The 18985-nt window shown below is 44.7% G+C and overlaps 1 protein-coding gene across 1 annotated transcript in view; it reads left to right on the top strand.

Annotated features, from left to right (window-relative positions):
• The first annotated feature begins 15861 nt into the window (after window positions 1-15861).
• The window catches only part of TBC1D32 (TBC1 domain family member 32), a 167205-nt gene continuing 164081 nt past the window's right edge, over window positions 15862-18985 (top strand). The window contains exon 1 of the mRNA XM_014611068.3: window positions 15862-15961. The gene's annotated coding sequence lies outside the window, so the exon portion shown is untranslated. The remainder of the gene's footprint in view (window positions 15962-18985) is intronic.

Here is an 18985-nt window from a genome sequence, read left to right as displayed (position 1 = left end):
ACCAGAAGAGTAATCCTGTAGGTTAATATTGGGTTAAGGACACTCAGCTTGGATGGAAAAGTCCTGGGTTCAAATTTCATAGATTTCATAGACATTAGGGGTAGGAAGGGACCTTGCAAGATCATTGAGTCCAGCCCTGCTGCCATAGGCAGGAAGTCTGCAGGGGTCAAATGATCCCAGCAAGATATGGATCCAAACACCTTTTGAATGAGTCCAGGGTAGGTGCTTGCACTACATCTGGCAGGAGTTTTTTCCAGACCCTAGCCACTTGAACTATAAAGAAGTTTTTCCTTATGTCCAGTCTAAATCAGCTATCCAGAAGTTTTTGGACGTTAGACCTAGTTATCCCTTGGGGAGCCCTGGTGAACAACTGTTCTCCCAGATCCTGATGCACCCTCCTTGTATACTTACAGGCTGCCACCAAGTCTCCCCTGAGCCTACTCTTCTCCAGGCCTAAGAGTTCCATGTCCCTCAGCCTCTCCTTGTAAGGTTTGCTCTCTTGGCCTTAGATCATGTTGGTGGCTCTCCTTTGGACTCCCTTAAGCTTATCCACATCCCTCCTAAACTGGGGGGCCCAAAACTGGATACAGTATTTCAGCTGCAGCCTTACCAAGGCCGAGTAGAGCGGAGGATGATATCCCTGGTTTTGCTTGAGATGCATCAAGTGTTTGGTTTGCTTTGCCAGCTACAGCATTGCATTGGTGGCTCATGTTCATCTTGTGATCAGTCAAGATCCCCAAGTGAAATTCCAGGACTCATTAACTTCAAGAACCGAGAGTGTGCAGCAGTGGCTCTCAGGTTACAGCCTCGAATTATCTTCAAAACAAAGCATGACAGGGATAAAATTAATTAAAAAAATCAGGTGTTATTTCTATAAAACTCATGCAGAGCTTATATACTTTTATATCAAGGTCTATAAAATGTCATGAAAATTATGCTTAATTTAATGAAGTTTGTTTCTCAATAAAAAAGGAAAGAAAAGGAATAATCATTTGTTTACATTTTATACAAGTTTTTTTCACAGTAAAAATGCCCACTTGTCATAAAAAAATCAGTAGCTAGTTGTTTTAATACTGTGTTTATTGTTTTGAGGTATATGCAGTATAATACATACACTGTCATGTGGCACATAAAGTGATGAGTATTGGCATTACAATTATTTACTGCTGTAAGTGCTATAACGTATCAAAGGAGGCTGGTAAAATTAAAATGCTACAGACTAAACATTGACATTTCTTTAAAGTTCTTTGAGATACTGAAGAGGGCCAAATAGTCCATGGCAGCAAGTGCGTATTCTTTGAAACCAGGGAACATATCCTCAACTGCTGTAAAGTACCAGAGCTCCATTAACTTGAATAGATCTTTGACAATTTTACATCAAATGAGGAGAAGGAGAAAAGTAAAAAGGTGAATAGAGAGAAACTCTCTCCATTTGCTTTGAGAAAATCCAATCAACCTTTGTTCTAGGTTAGTACCTGCCTTCAAGGAATCCCCAAAATGCTTTATAAACATTAATAATTTTAGTAACAGCTCTAAGCTTCATATTCCCCCATTTTATATCTGAAGAAGTCAAGGAATAGGAAGGGTTAGGGCTAAATCAAATAAAGCATCTAGGTGTCACAAGTGGGATTTAAGTGAGATTTAGTTGCCCATGTCCAAAACTGAGATTCTGAAACCCCCTGTTCAGCTGCTGCCTAGATCTTGAAGTACCTAAACTGCAAAAGGGTTTTATATTTCTGACTTTTAACATTTCCAATAGGCCCAGAACTACCCCAGCCCTGACACTACTGAGCTAACTTAGTCCAGTCTAAACTAGGTATGGAAAGTTTTGTTTCTCCACCTCTATTTCTTCAGGGAGGGTAAGTTAAATGGTATATTCTGAGTACACCTGACCCGTAGCACATGCTGAGTGCATCTACACGAGCTGCTAAATGCTCAGTAGACTAATTCTACTGCATGTTAGTGCAACATGGGAAAAGCCATACTATTGAGCTAATACCCAGTAGAATTAGTCTACTGTACATTAGCATCACTAAAAAGGCATGTGCCAGCACTATTGTGTAGTAGCTCTAGTTACTGTGCATTCAGTTAGTACCTATTATTACAGGTATTAAACTTAGGGCATGTCTACATATGCCTATTTTAAAGCAGTTTAGTTCAATTTAAGAGTGCACGTCTACATATGCATGCCCTTAATGCACCTTAAAAATGGTGATTGCAGGCTATCTGTACCTAAATAGCAGGTATCTAATTGAGGCTCGAATAGCTAAAGCGCCTTAATGCATGTGTACATGCATTAGGGTGCATTAATGTCTTTTGACTAACTTGGGACTAACTTTAGTCCCAAGTTGGTCTGCACACTGTGTTAATCCACCTTATCATCATGCACATGCAGACATGAACCTAAATTGCCTTAATGAGTATCAGGCAAATGCGTATTAAGTTTAGGTGCATGAAAAAGCACATGTAGACATACTCTTAATGCACCATATCTATAGCAAATTAATGCATGTGCAGAAGTGTCTGCTGAGAGGATCACGCTCCTTACAATGCGGTTTTGGCCGCTGTTTTCTCTTAAAAAGTGTGCATGGAGGCTGGCTTTGGTGCCACCCCTCTTTTATGAATGTAGAGTTCATTAAATAGCTTTCCTGTAGAGTGGCTCAGGTTCAATCTCTCAAGGAGAAAAAAGAAAGATTGAATCCAAGAGTCCCTGCTTTTACTTGTTTTTGGGTTTCACATTAAAGTGGCATTGAACAAAATATGTAAGCAGTCCCTAGAGGAAAGATCAGAATATATGACTCCCCTGCTTTTCCCCAGGTATGCTCTCTAACCACTAGGCTACAGAATCATGGTTTTGCTTGCCAGACCAGTGAATCTTGTGTTTGGTTATTTAGGGTTTTTCTTTTTTTATTTTGCACAGCTGCACAATTTTCACAGGAAGGCTGGCATGTGTCTTCACTCTGCAGGAGTATCTAATCTTGTGGTGTCCATGAGTACTACTTCTTTAAAAGAACTAAAAAAAAGACTAGTAATATATATTCACTGCTTTATCTCCTTGACAAGCCACTGGTTTGAGCTTGAGAAATACTGCACAAAGGAGTTAACTTCTCATTATAAAATATATAACACTGGGTGGAGAAATGTACAAGGAAGTTATTGTACTTGTTTTCCCCTGGAATGAAATCTGGTATTAGGTTGCAAATGTGAATGTTTGATGGATAGGGCCCCATCTCATCTGGATCTTTACTCATGCCATAAGACTAAAATGTATATCAATACAAATATAAATCATTCAATTATTATTCAGAATTTATTATATGATGTGTCGTGCTGACATCTTTTTGCAAACTCACTGGACCAAATGAATCTCTAACATAATTCCACTGACTTCACTGGATTTACAACAGGGATGAGCCTGACCCATTGTCTTTACAGAAGTCATAAATGGAGGATACCTTTTTTTCACCCCAAGCAATTAGGATTAATCATGGTAAGGAATGTATCTCTGTGTGTTTACAGCTCCTTTTTATTACACACTATAATTTACTTAGCAACTATCTACTAAAATCAGTATACAGATAAAAGTTCTGAATTTCATCATAGGAATGCATTAAAGTCTGTTTGCTATTAAATTCCTTCATACTATTCCATCTCCCCAGCCCAGGAGATGCTTATAAGAGTTCTAAAAAGTTTTCAGGGATGTAAAATGGTGTTAATTTGCAATAAATTAAAGAACTAAAAGAAAAAAGTACAAAATATTGTCTGTCCAAATTTTAGTAAGCATTACAATCAGCATGCAATGCTTTTGTTGTTTTATACAGCACTTAAAGGCATTTATAGACATGCTGCAGGAGTGGGGGTGGCGCTGGGAGGGACATTTAATTAGAGCGGCTCTTGGAGCGTCATGTGTATTAGCATCCCCACACTGAAAAATGGTGGTAGGGGCGCTTTAACTAAAGCTCATCAAGCAAGCTTTAGTTAAAGTGCCCCCACCACCATTTTTCAGTGCTCAGATGCTGATACATATGATGCTGGAGTCTGCTGGAGTGCAATAATTACCACGCTGCAGCAGACTTGATTAATCAAGTTTGCTCTGACGTGCTGTAATTACAGGGAATCAGTGGAGTCTCCCTGAATTTGTATAGGTGCCCTAAATGTTTGCAGCCATCACAGTTAGTTTAATTTACTTTATTTCTTAAAATACTTGAGAAATAAAGTAAATTTATCCCATGTTCTTATTTGTTAACATTTTTATGGAAACACTCACATAGATTAGTATAGAAAGCCTGGAACAGTAAAGGTCAGATTTTGCAACAATATACATTTGATCCTAAAGAGATACTCAGTATAAGATTTTGGAAGCAATTCTAAATAAACCAAACAAATTTCTCTGAGCATCATTTTTAGTTAGATTTTCCCTGAACTCTGGGTACACTCCCAAAAAGGAAGGCTACAGGTCATCAAATAGGAAAAAATAAAAGTTAAATTCTGTGGTAGAAAATATTTAATGTGCTTGACCCTACATACAAATGCTAGAAACTTGGGAAACACTGACATAATTGATGCTGCAGAGGGGAGCATGTGTCTTGTTTGGTGCTGGTACTGCAGAACTGTAGTAAGATAACCCATACAAATGGAATATCATAGCTTGTACTGACAAGAAAAATGGAAAGAAAGCAAAGGAGGAGACATGGCTGCTCTTTACAAAAGCATTTTCACAGGCATTGTGATACAAAATATTAAGGAAGTGACAACAATGATACCCTTATAGGTTTAGCTAAGATGGAAAGAAAACAAAAGGGGATTCACAGTAGGTGTCTGCTATAGAACACCACAGAAGCAAGGAGCAGGACAGATGAATTACTTCTGAAATATATCCTGTTTTATAGTCAGAGGAATTAGTGCTTAGCCCTGTGGGGGAAAATAAAATTCCAATTAATTGGAAGGAAGATGAGGCTAAACACAGGCAGATGTACAGATATTCAACTTCCAAAAGGCTAAAATTAAAATACTGAATGACAGGTTTGTATGGACAGTAAATACAGATTAAGGGCAATAGAGATAAAGGATCTGAAGTCGTATGATGACTCATCTACAGTTGAAGAATAGGAAAAGTACAGTGGAGCCAGCCTGGACCTTGGCCAGATCTTATATAAAACTATAGTAAAAAGATTGTTAAAAATATTGAGATTCTTATGTCTTCCTGTGTGGTCATAACTCACAGAGGAGTATATAAATTTGCAACCATGGATTTTCTTCCTTATTTCTCTTTCAAGTGTGCAATGTTCCATTGTTAAGATAAAAAAAAAAAAAAAAGACACCTGGAAATCCACTGGAGAAAATGGATTTTTATATTGCTACTTCACCTTCATTGGCAGCGTGATCTGTTCCCTTCCTGCAGACCTGGTACTCCACAGAGCGCTAGAGAAGGGCTAGGAGCTGGATGCCAGGTGGCATGAACGTGACCGCCAGGGAGAGCATGGTATTGAGGACATGGTGGTCCTCCTCCGTTGCCTCCACCACCTGGTGCACCATGGCACACTGCTCCTCCTGGTCCTTGAGCAGCTTCTTCAGGAGGATGAGGTGCCTTTCCTCAAGGGCATGCTGCTCCCGGCCCCTCTCCAGGTCCTGGCAGTGCGAAACCTGAGAGTCCACAAGCCGCTCCTCTACCACAGTGACCAGCTGCTCTAGGAGCACTGTGAAGTCCTGGTTCCAGTGCTGGCAGAGGCAGTGCATGCGGAGGGTGCCAGCCAATGGTGGCATCCTTGCAGCTGCATCTTCACCAGCAGTTGGTGGTTCTGCCCTGTGTGCAGCTGCTGGTCCTGCAGAGCAAGGACAGAAAGGCTTTTTGTAAGACATTGAAACATTTCAGAGATAACATGCACTGTACGGAGGGGCTATGTGCCACCTGTCCTCAGTTCAGGGGTTGTGCTTGCACAGGTGCCGAAATACCATGGTAAGTTGGGTGCGTGGGCCCTTCCACAGGCAGCTACCGGCTGATCCCTCCCTCCCTGCTTCCACAGTGGGTGTAGGAGGGCCACTAGCTGCTGGCAGCCTGCCTTCTGCATTGCCTACCCAGCCTGGGCCAGGGCTGGTCCCTGCCATGATGGCTCCAGACCAGCTTCCCCCACTTCTCTCTACAGGCCAGGCAGTTTGCTCTCATGCCATCAGGGCTGCAGTACCCAGGTTCTTGGTGTGAGGTGCTCCCACCCAGCTTGGACACAGAGGTGGTAGTGTCCCCCCACCACCTTCTCTTGGTGACCCTCTCCAGAGAGGTGCCCCAGACAAGGGCTCCCACTGCATATGGCCTGCTCCTCAAGCATGCCCCTGCTCAGTCACCTGGGGACACCACAATGAGCTTTTTGAGTGCACCAAGCATACCCAACCCACTATGCCCAGCTGCTGCTGGTTGCCATGGTTCCCTGGATTTAGGTGAGAATGTGGTGCAGGGCCTTGAGTTTCGATGGTGCCCCAGGCAAACCCACACTTCCTTGCAAGGTACATCATTGCCTGGAGGGGTATCTCTGCCTACACGATGAGTACCTGACCTCCATAGGTGAGGAAAAGATCACCACTGCCATGAATCAGTTTCTCCACATATGATGGGCTCTGGCTGCCTAGCTGGGAGCCTGCAGGGCACTCAATCAAGTCCTGAACTGCCTCCTACCTCTCTGCGTGTTCAGGGGGAGACTCCAGAGGGTGGGGAGAAGCTGGGCCAGCCAGCGCAGGCAGAGGAGGGGAGGGGAAGGCCCCCCATGCCCCTGTGCATGGCCCCTGGTTCCAAGCATGCAGCCTGTGGGTGGGCAGGTGAGCTGGTGTGGGCACAGGTAGCCGCAGCATCCCTTCCCCCCAACCTTCCGCCCTGTGCAGGGCTTCTGTGTGGGTGTGGTAAGCTCCATGCCCGGCTGTGGAGATGTGGTCTGGCTGGCCATGGTGTCCTGGGGCATGGAGGCATGGCACATGGCCACCTGGGCAGTGGCCCTCTCCAGGGAGGAGCAGGAGCTGGCCAGTGCAAGGGTCATCCCCGGCCTGTCCTCTACATCACTGGCCCACTGCTAGAGTTGTTGGAGCAGGTAATGGCCTGGGGTGCCCAAGCTGTCAGGTGAGGCTGAGGGAAGGGCGTGTAGAGGGACCTGGCACTGGAGGCCTGAGGGGCCTTTCCCTGTTGAGTCCTCCTACTCACCAGGCTGTGGCATAGGATCTGGCAGCTGGCCCATGCTAGAAAACATACGGTGGGACATCCCAGGGTCTGTCGGAGTCATAATGAAGTCTAGCTGGAGCAGGAAGGGCAAGGACCCACACACAGCCCCAAACCGCCAGTTGTGGTCCCTGACTTAGACCTACTGCACCATCAGGACCTTCGCTTTGACACAGCATTGCTGGCCGGACTGCTGGTGACCATGATCCTGCATGTGTTCTGCCATGGCAACATAGATATGGGTACTGGGCCTCATCACCCAGACAAGATGCTGCTGGACTTCTATGTCACCCCAAATGGCAATTAGGTCTGCCGTCTCCTCCTGGGTCCAGTTTGGTCCCAAACCACTGTTTCTGCTGTCAGAAAGCCCAACATGGCAGCTGCTGCCAGGGGCCTCAGAGGGTCAGGCTGGGGCTCTGGGTGCTGGCAATGGGTGGCACGTGCTTGCTGATGTGGGGCATGGTGCCTGGGAAGCACCCTCTGTTCAGCAGGAGTCCTGGGGAGTCTGAGCCAAGGTACAGGGGGCATTGCAGGGCCCAGCACATTCCCGCAGAGGTGCAGCAGAAAGCCCACAGGGCAGACAGCTGCTGGTAGGGGCCCCAGGGCTCAAGCCAGGGGTCCATTAGGCCAGTGTTGGGCAGCCAAAGAGCTGCCCCTGCCATGTGGCTGCAGAAACTGCCAACGGTGTGGCTCAGCACCAAGCAGGAGGCTGGCCCCCTGCTGGTGCAGCTGACCATGCACAAACTGCACCCGACATCAGCATTTACACATGTGCTAGGGTGCATTAGTTTAGTGCACTGTTTTCTAGTACCTGTATCTGGCAAGATTAGCAAACAGAGCATTAGACTAATCTAGTGCACAGTAATTGTCATGCAGATGTAGACTGGGATGCTTTACTGAACATTAAATTGGTCTAATGAGCAGTAAAGTGCATGTATAGGCACGCCCAGTGAAGATGGAAGAGGAGAACGGTCTAGAAGTCTCATTTTCCCCTTTTGAATCCATCTGCCACCACCCTAACTAAAAATCTCGCAAAAGCAGATGAGAACACAAGCTTTAAAATGGAGACCAGAATCATTTATGTGATTCTAAAATAGATTAAGGAGTCATAAATACTTTACCTCAGTCTATAACAAAAGTACTTGTAAACAACGTAAAGCATATTTTGGCTGAGGCAAAAGGTGATGGAGGAAATGGTCTGGAAGGATGCTATTTGGATTAAAATTCTGTAGTGTTTCGTCTGCAGAGACAATTGGCTGACTGATTATAAACAAAGATTGATTATAATTGGTGCGGAATCAAACTGAGTCGAGGAACTGAATGGACTTTTACAGCACCAGTTACAGTATCCTGTCAATGTCCACACATAACTTTTATAGTGTTAATGAAAGTTACATTAATTTGACAGCTCATGCCAAAATTGTCAATTAGCACCTGAGCTATAGCTCATTCAGGTCAATTGAATGAATTCTTTTAACTGCATGGGAGAGCAAAATGTTTTATTAATTTGAAATATTTTATGACTTCAGGATGTGTGTCCAAAAATCAGCTTCTTAGTATGTCCTTCATCTGCAAACCTCTACTGATACTTTATACAGAGTAATCTATGTTTTGTTCTTTGTTTTATATTCATTCCAAGTTTGTATAATGTGAGCATCTATCTTTGTGATTAAAATATCTCTCTAATATACCACAATCAAGGTGGTATAACAATAGCTGCAACTCTAATTTTATTTATGTGCTATTGTTGTAGGCTATGGTATATTAATTAAAATATATGAATATTCTGGGATATAAATCAAACAGTTACAATAGCAATTCCTCCACAGAATATTTACAAGGGAAAACATTTCTCATTATTATTTAAAAAAAAAAAACCTCTGCATTTTTTCTTAATAAATGAACATTTAAATGCCAGATTAAAGGTCAATAGGTCCAAAAGTCAGGACACTTTTCAACATGCAACAGTTGAATATTGCTGCCACCTTCAGGTAACAGATGGTAATAAAACCAAGAACTAATTAGAACAGGAGACGCTCTTAGGGCCTTGTTATACGGTAATTTTAAGCAGCTCCTGGAGATCTTAACCCCTGGATTGGTCACACACAAACACCTTTAAGTGACTTAAAGCACTCATTAGGTGGCTCAAAGTTATGCCACTTCAGGGCAGAAGTATCTCTGATCTGCATATCCTTGCTCCTGTTCCATTGTGTGGCTACTCCTCACGTCAGCTGTGCCACCCAAGTTGAAGTCCTCCAGTACCCCATGATGCAGTAGCCCCTCCTCCATGTGGTGTTTCTGCATACAGCTGAAGATGGTAACAGCTTGAGGCAGGTCAGGGCCAGTAGGGGGAGGAGGAAGGTGGGTCAGGGAAAGCCAGAGCCAGTATGCCAGGATGCTGCTGAGGGGCAGGCAAAGTATGGCCCAGCATAGAAAGAGGAAAGCCATGTGAGGCAGCTCTTAGGATGCAGATGGTGCTGACTTGGAGTTGGGGGGGGTTCTGCAGGTTCTGACAGGTCCATCACTGCCTGGCCCAGGAGCCTTACACTGTGCTGTCCTGCTGGTTCTACCTGCAGCACCATGTCATGCCTGTTAGGAGCATTTAGCAGTCCCAGTAGTGGAAGTAGCAGCAAAGGAGGGAGGAGGGAGAGGAGGAGTTGAAGGTGCTGCCTCGTCACAGCAAGCCACAAGCACGCTGCTCATACCTGTGCTGGGTTCCAGGGGAGGCAGGTGACATTGACAGTCACATGTTCCTCCCCCCCACAACCCATCTCTCACACCCCTGCCCATGGAGCAGGGATGGAAGCCTGTTTTGGCTCACCAGCCCTGATCACCAGGCCTCTAGGGCAAGTCACAGCTGTACTGGTAGGAGACAGTCAGAGAAGGTTTTTAGCCTTAAGGTGTGACTACTCCAAAATCCAAGCTAGCACTAAACTGATCAACAGTTGCGTGGTTTACAGTGTAAGGTATAACAGGGTCTTTAGTTTATAATACAGAATTATAATACCATCAGCACAGGTATTCTATATAGTGACAATATAGTGCCTTAAATTATTTTTTAAAATTGCACGAAATAATTTTCAACATAACTGTGAAGTAAATTTTATCATCTTCATTTTACCATTGATAAAAGTAAGATATCAACCTTAAGTGATTTGCCTATGGTCATGCTGGGTCAGTGAAACATCAGGGTAAACAGATTCACCCATCATTCTTGAAATTGTCCCAAGAATAAAACTGGCTGAAGCAATCCTTGTCTTGGTCATTCAGGTAAATGCTGTGATCACAGAGACATATTTTGCCACTGAACTGAGCAGGGGGTGACTGGAGTAGCAAAAATAGCTACTGTAGCAATAGTATCTGATTGTGCCACTGTTATTGGTACTGTGGCAGCTGTCACTGCCCAATGAAGTTTCTTGAGAAGATGCAATTTATCCTGATAATAGCCTTTTTTATTAGAACAGCACCCATAACCAAAAGTTGGTACAGTTTAACTGAAATGAAGGCTTCTGAATGGCCTGTGATGTCTGACTGAGACTATACCAGGGAAGGACCCTATGAATTTAGTAGATGTCAGTGAGGAGGCAGGGCTTGCAGATGTGAGTTGCAGCCAATAGGAGGCTCCCAAGCATGTGAGGAGCCATCAAAGTCTCTATGCAGAAAGAAGGGTCCTTTAACAGGGTGATCCACCTGTATGATTGAACAATACAGATGTTGATCCAAACTTAGGATGAAGCAGCCACTGTGATTGCAAAAGTAATAGGACATATTATTTGTGTACATTTCCTACTACTGGCATGTCATTAAGAAGTCTCATGTTTGCCTATAACATTTATGAGGCACATAAGCAAGTAGAAAACACATAGCAGAGTGCTGGCCTATTTCTTTTAGCCTGGGGTTTATATGGAAGCAATGACTTCTGTGTTTCTTGTTTGAAATGTCAGTTTGTTTCTGGAGCATATTCAATCACTCTGTTACTCCTTTTCTTTGGTATACACTACCTTTGCATGAACAGGGGTAGAGAAATGCTCTAGGTTCAACATATTTCGGTGTTGCTAAATTATTTCACCCAGTACTCTGAATCAATTCCTTTATGCTCTGCTTATTCTAAGGCCATGGATATTGAGCAGCTAAAGCAGTGATTCCCAGCCTCTGGTCATGACCCAAATGAGGGTCACGGGGGCAATGCTGGCAGTGCCGCACATAAAGGATGATCTGCGCCATGTGCTGGGAGCTCCCCTGCCCCTGGCTGCCACTGCACTCTGCTCCTAGCAGTCGGTCACAGCAAAAAAAGGTTGGGAACCACTGAGATAAAGGCTTTTTCTATGAGACCTTAACTGACCGATTGACAAATTTTGTCACTGTTGACAGTTATGCTGACAGTTTATTACAAAATCAAACCCTCTGGACCTTCTTTCTTGTTCCACTGCCAAACATCTTGTTGAGTGCTTTAATCTGACTTTTTTTTAACTCTCAGAGCACCCTGGCCTCAAGTACTTGGCATTAGGACTGAATACTCCACCCTAATTATTTGCTGAATGGATGGGTCTCCAATGGTTGATAGGTTTCTCTCCCTGTCAGTGCTTTGGAAATAGCCTTGAGGTATTTTAGAGCTAGTATAGAAATGTGAGAGGAAGAAAGTCTCAGGATAGAGAATTTAAACTTTCGGGGAAACTAGAGGCCCTGGCCACTCTTTTAAAGAACAATCTTATAGACAGAATTTGGTAAAACTCCTACTTTTGTTAGCAAAATTATGGAGGGAAATGTGGAAATGCATCTGTGGCAGAGCTGGTAAAGAAAAGAGAAGAAAGTCCCCACTTGCAACCTGACCTGAATCCTGTGAGTGCGCAGGACTTACCAGGATGCTCTGACTGGCATGGAGTCAGGACAGCCAGAGTGAGTATCTTTCCCAGCTCTGGCTGAACTGGGAAGCCTCACGAGGAGTGAGGCTGACAGTGGTGCCCGATGCCGACATGAGTCAGTGTTCTGAGAGGGACCAGGGCCAGAACCCCGCACCAGCTTTGTGATTGGGACAGGAGCCAGCTGACCAAGGTTCAGCTGTTTCCCCTGCAGGGATCACAAGCCTCAGCTCTGCAGCCAAGATCACACCTGATTGGAGCAGAGAGCTGGTGGGAGAGCCCAGTAAACCCCAGGAACTAAGGTTTGATGGTGAGCGAACATCAGAGCTGGCCAAGCACTGGATGGGTGAAGAGTAGCTGAGCTGCTCACTTTTATTTATTCTTATAGAGGATGGACTCTCGGGTATCCCAGGAGCTAAATCTTGCACCTACAGCAACAAGGCTGGGTGCAGATAGGACTTTAAGTAATGAAATAACTGAAGGTAAAAGACAGGAGTGTAGGGCTTGGAGGAGCTCCCAAAACTTGGCCCTTAAGGCCAGTCAGCTGATCCCAAAGGATAAAGTGCTGCACAAGGCTAGGATCATTCTTGGTACTCCTTCCTAGACCAAAGATTGACTGTTCTCAGACTGAACATCACTCTGTACTATTTTTTTTTATCAAAGTTGTGGTAGGCAAGGTTAAGCGAGGGCAGGAACAGTCTTTCCTGGAGGAAAGAGTGAACCCAATCTTTACCTGGCCAGAGACCTGGAACTAGCCAGTCACCAAGACTTATTAGCTTCTCACAGGTGACGACTGTGACTTGGTGATGGCATCTACCTTTGGAGAGCAAGCGTTAAGAATATGGGCAATTAGGTCATGTGCAATATTAAAGGCTTGATCCTATGACAAGACTATAAGCAATATACCATTCATCATTTTCTGGCACACTGAAATGTAGCATTAATAAGAATCTTAAAATATTAAGCAACATAACAGCTTAAATAAATGCATATAGAGCCACACTCAACCAGGGTGCCGCAACATACTTTTAAGGGTGCCATGGGGTACTACTCAATATTGTCACCTAGAATACTCAGCTGAGAGGTGGGGGGAACCATGGGTTCTGGCCTCTGTTCCCTGCTCCCATTTCTGTTACTGTATTTTACATTAAACAGTTATAGGATAAAATACAAAAATACAAAAGTAATCCTGGATGCAAAGACTGGGAACTGAGGGTTTCACCTCACAGGTGAGGGTGTGCTTGCCCTCAATAGCTTGTAGCCTTGGGGTGAGGAATTGGCCACTCTCCTGGGTGCTAGCAGATATAGGTTGAAACCACTCCAGTCTCAAGCCTAGGTCTACCATTCCCTGGTCAAGTGCTCTTATCACTTGCTTTAAAAAAGCAAGTGGTTACAAAGCTACATTTTGTGAAGGTCCCAGGCTGGCTGGTTTGAATTAGATCTGTTCAGAGCATGTTCGCCAGATCAGGACTCTCAGGGACTTAGTGCCACTCTACTTAGTTTTTTGATCCAATCAGGCTTTGATGCAAGATACAAAATTAACTGCTTAGTCTGGGGCAGCTCTGGCCATGGGAAGCAGAATACAGGTGCCAATGGAATTTTGAGGTCAAACAGCAAGATGTTTTCATGGTTATGTGATTGCTGGGCATGTCTACACAAGTGCTTTAATGTGCAGTAGACTATTTTACTGCACATTAAAGTGTCATGTAAAAAAACCGTGACATCATGCTAATGCACAGTAAAATGTCTACTTCACATTGTGTCACTAAAAAAGTGTGCAAATAACACACATTTAATACATCCTATTGGAAGTACTAAATATAATGCAGATTAGGAAAGACACATTCATTCATGTATAGATGCACCCGCAAAGCGGAGGATGATGGGATACAGTTCAGACTTGAATGCCTAAAGTCCATCCTTTTGATGTAGCTGTAAGAGACTGAATGCATAAACAACCAGTCCTATAGACTCTGAACTTCTCAGAGGAGTTTGTGCTCCTATAAACTAAAAATAGGGTTCTTTTATTGTCAGAGTTCAATGGGGAGGAACAGCCATTACGATATGTTGGCTGGAATTTATTTCTTGAAAAATAGCATATTATGTCATTGTGAAGCAAAGCTTAGCCATAAAGTGTCCTGGGGATGCATGCTGCCATTACCTTCCGATCAGCCCCATCTCCTACCCCTTGCAATAGCTCAATGCTATGAAAATCAAAAATGCCTAAACGAAGTGGTGAATCCTATCCTTCCAGCAATGCTCAGTTAAGATTTAACATAGGATGGGAAGAATACACTACAATCCAGACTTTTCCTTGCTGTACGAGAGCTGACACTTGCTAGCAGTACCCAGGTACTGCCTGAAAGGGGATGGTGTGATGGGACATGCGGTCAGGAAAATTTTAATGAGCTGTTGGCGACTGAACTGAACTGCCTAACTACTATTGCAGTTGGTGTAAGGAAGGGGTGAAAACAGGAGAATGCAGCTTGGCTGCTGTCTGAACAGAACAGAAAAATAGAGCTACCATTCTCTGTGTGATAGGAGCCTGGCTAGGACCAGGAAAGCTTTTGAGAAACTGGGCTGTTGCTGCTAGTCACAGCCTGAAGGTAGGGCCAACACAGGGCTATTCTTTGGTACCAGTGGCTGTGGGTTGCCCTCCGGATCAAGGAATGGGAATCATAGGAAGTCACAAACAAGTTCCTTGTGACAAACCTTACTCTTTGAGCTGTTAACAGGCTTTGAACTACCATGGCAAGAGTAGTCCATGCTAAACAGGCCAAGGCCCCTGCACAGCCAGCCTTCACTGCTGGGGCCTCAATGATAACCCATCGTGCACTTGTGGAGAGATACAAGCAATGCCGCACATCACCAAGGAGTGTCCCCTCTACAAACGAAGAAGTGGATTAATAACTTTGAACTCAGCTAACTCTCGCTTGGCTTTGTGGATTTGCATTCGCTAAATAAATAAATAAGTGGCTGTGGGCAGGGCCCTGCCTTACAAGCAATAGTCAAGGGAAAACAACTTGTTTTTTGGACTTGATCAAGGATGTTACAATGGTTGATTGTGGGTCCAAGAGCAACTCGAGTCCCACTCAGCAGACAGAAAAGTTTGAGACACGAACGTCAGTGTCTAAGGTGATCAGAACTCTTATGGGGGGCAGGTGCTATCTTAGATAAGACCAACAAGGTCATTGCAACTAGATTTCATTATTCACAAGCTTTTGGGCACACGTACCCTTCCTCAGGCATAGGAGAGTGCAACACCTGTAAAACTTCCCCCAGGTGGAAGTGAAAAGTCGTATTTCATATTCATATGGACTGTCCAAATTTCCTATGCCATATGCCTATGAAACAGTTCATATCCATAATTCATATTTCAGTGTCTAGCTGTTCCCTCTATCTCGCTGTTGGATCCCTGCTTACACAGGAGGCGCAGGCACCTGTCTGCCAGACCTCACGTCAGGTGTTGTGGACAAAACATGGTGAGATGCAATGAAAGATCAACTGATTCACGACTCAGGGATTCACTTTCCGTCATAACGGGGCCCCCACACAGGACGAGACCTGGCTACACGCGGCCTCTCACTAGGAGCCAAGGAGACGGACCCTGGAACAGCCCGGCGTCAGGGCACGAGAGTTTCTCTGCACAAGAACATGGCGTCACTGCCCGCTTTTTACACAAAGAGAACCCTCGGGCGGGGCGGGCTTCGGGATGACTTCTTGCGATGTTTCCTGGACGCCGCGAGATCAGCGGCGCTGGTTGCTAAGGCCCGTGGGGGGGCGGGTTCAGGTTGCTGCTGTCGCCACCTCTCGCGACGTTTCCCGGACGTCGCGCGACCGGCGCCACCCGTTGCTAGGCACTACGCAGAGCAGAGCTCCAGGTTGGCGCCGCCGACGCCGCAAGGTGACGCTGCCCCGCGCGCTTGGCAATGGGGGGAGGGGGGCTGCGTGTGCGGCCGTCTGCGTGGGTGGGGATGTGCGCGTGTGGGGCTCGCATAGTGCTGCGTGAGAGGAGACCGCCCCGCTCATAGTCCCTCCTCCCCGCCCCCGGGTTCCCCCAAGCAGAGGCAGCCAGTGCTGGAGCTGTAGTGGGGAGGAGGGGGAGAGTCAGCCTGGGGTTTAATTTTTTTTATTAAAGCCTCTTTCTTTTATTCGGATCCGTTGACTCCAGAAGTAAGGGGGGGGGGGGTGTTGGGGTCTTGCCCTTCCCTGTGGGTGGGTCTGGGACAGCTGGGCTGCAGGGTGCCTGGAGGGTTTGCTTCCCAGGATGGATGGTGGGAGCAGCTTTTTAAAGATGTTGGGGGGGGGGGGAGAAGGGATAGGGAGAAGGGGAGAGGTCTCTTTTTTTTTCTTCTTTTCATTTTCTTTAATCCAGCGGGTTCCTACAGTCATAGAAAGTTCAGGTTGGAAGGGACTTGTGGAGGTCATCTAGTCCAACCCCCTGCTCAAAGCAGGACCATCCCCAACTAGCTCATCCCAGCCAAAGCTTTGTCTAGCTGGATTTTGAAAACCTCTGAGGATGGAGCTTCCACCTCCCCTCTGGGTAACTTGTTCTCCTAGTGCCCTCCTAGGGAGAAATTTTTTTCCCAATATCTGACCTAACCTTCCCTTGCTGCAACTTGGGACTGTTGCTTCTTGTTCTGTCATCTGCCACCACTGAGGACAGATCAACTCCATCTTCTTTTGAACCCCACTTCAGGTAGTTCAGTGCTGCTATTAAATACCCTTTCAGTCTTCTCTTCTCTAGACTAAATAAGCCCAGTTCCCTCAGCCTCTCCTCATAAGTCAGGTGCCCCAGCCGCCTCACCATTTTAGCTGCCCTCTGCTGGACTCTCTCCAATTTGTCCACATCCTTTCTGTAGTGGGGGGCCCAAACTGGACACTACTCCAGATGTGGCCTCACCAGTGCTGAATAGAGGGGAATAATAATTTCCCTCAGACCACTGTGTTTCTTATTGCAAGCTGCTCCGTCACCGATGCTGGTGGGATGTGGATGGGGTGTGGATCTAAAGAGTTGGTGGCAGTGGAGTTGAGGATCTTCATGGTCAGTTGTCAAAATGCCCCTCAGTTTCTCTTGGGTATGCATCTCCTTTAAGACCCTGGTAGCTCAGAATAAGGAGTCTGCCTACAGGGATCATTTTGCCAAGTCTATGGCATCTCAACTGACCTCACCCGAGGAGGTCAAAGAATCATAGAGAAGCAGGCCTGGAAGGGACCTCCAGAGGTCATATCCATCCTAGCCAAACCATCCTTTACAATCAAACTCGATATAAATCGACCATCAACCCTGGTACAATACAGGCCTAGCACCCTAATTTGCCAATGTTAAAGTTGGCTGCTGTAGCTCCCCTATGTCCTGCTTCTATAAAATGTTGTCAATAAATGTTAAAGAGGTCCTGATTAGAGGGCCAAGCTGCCTGCTATGGAGGAAAGCAAAACCTTCCAATGTGACCATGGGGTGAAATTCCTTCCTCAACCCCAGTCATGGCAATCGGTTTGATCCTGAGTAGAGAGCAAGACTCTCTATCCAGGAGCCTCTGGCTTTGCTCCCAGCAGTTCCTGTATCATAAGCATAGAAAAGTAAACCAGCCGTGTGAGCAAAGTAATAGTCATTTTTAGCGTGTGCCTGTCTAGTTATAAAAAGAGGCAACTTCCTATAATGTTAGTGCTTGAAAATGTGTAATGACTCTATAGCTGGTTTCTTTCCTGCTTTAATTTGAATGTGTAGCAGGGTCCTCAGTGTTGTTTAGTGAGTGGGGGAAGTAGGAAAGGAAGACTGGAAGCAAGGGCAATTGAAAGGCGATTTTTAAAAAGGATGGTAAAATCCTTTGAAAATGACAGTGGTCATTTAAGCCAAGTGGCTTCATAAAAATAAGTCATAAGTACTGCACGGTATTGCCTCTAGTTTGCTTTCAGTAAACACTTTGCATTGTAAATGCCTGTTCCTGTTAACCAGTACTCTTAATGCTTAACTATTTTTAAGATCTCCATTTATTTAATAAAAAATTGTTAAACAGCTGTTATGAAAGTGTTAGGGTTCGGTGGTGAGATAAACAGCAATTAGACACAAGGGTGTATCTTTCTGAAATGCATTGAGTTAGATTAAATTTCTAGAGACTGAAGTTTTTTAAAAAAAGACTACAACATGGAGTTGAGAGAGTGCTGCATGGGTGCTCAGACTGAATTCAATATTAATTTCTGGCAGGCTTATGGTAGGAAGAAGATCGAGTTAATTTTGAATTGTTTTTGATCGAAATGAAGCATTGTTCAGCAAGAATGGTGTTTTGCCACAGGGAAATGCTAAGCCAATTAAAAATAATGCTTACTAGAACAACAAACCATGAAGTGAGTTAAGTATGACAGTAGCAAACGCTGGGGAATGATAATTTGCCACTCTTGTTACTTTGAAATATAAAAGTATATATAACATGGGATAAATACCTGGTTTGTTTTCAGAGTTGTTCTATGCTAGTAACTATTTGTTTCTTTCTGTTAGTTAACTTATGAAGAGGGTTGCTCTTTAAATTGCATTGGGCTTTTGCTTGGATTTATTAATAGAGTTGGTTGTGGTCCTTGGCTGTTATTTTGCTTATATTCTAATTTTACTTGTCATCTCTTTGTATGTACTCACATCTTTGGACTGATAGGATGATTTTTATTCTCTTTTTTTTTTCAAATTGAACAAAAAACAACAGCAAACAAACCTCTTTTCCCATATGGATCATGAAAAATGTACTCGTACCTGGGTAGCAAGAAACATTTGTTGGCAAGTGAGGAAACCAAGCCCATTAACTATGGCTGACCGAAAGCTCTCCACATCACTGCCACCCCCCTGCAGAACCCCCACAAAAAACAACAACTTGTGAACTGATTCGCTGATATCCTCTGATTTGGTAAACCGGCATAGGTGCTTCACTGTTGGCACATG

Source organism: Alligator mississippiensis, chromosome 1 (assembly GCF_030867095.1).
Source record: "Alligator mississippiensis isolate rAllMis1 chromosome 1, rAllMis1, whole genome shotgun sequence".
Lineage (NCBI taxonomy): Eukaryota > Metazoa > Chordata > Crocodylia > Alligatoridae > Alligator > Alligator mississippiensis.
Note: the sequence above shows the minus strand (reverse complement) of the source record. Positions and strands in the feature narration are given on the sequence as shown.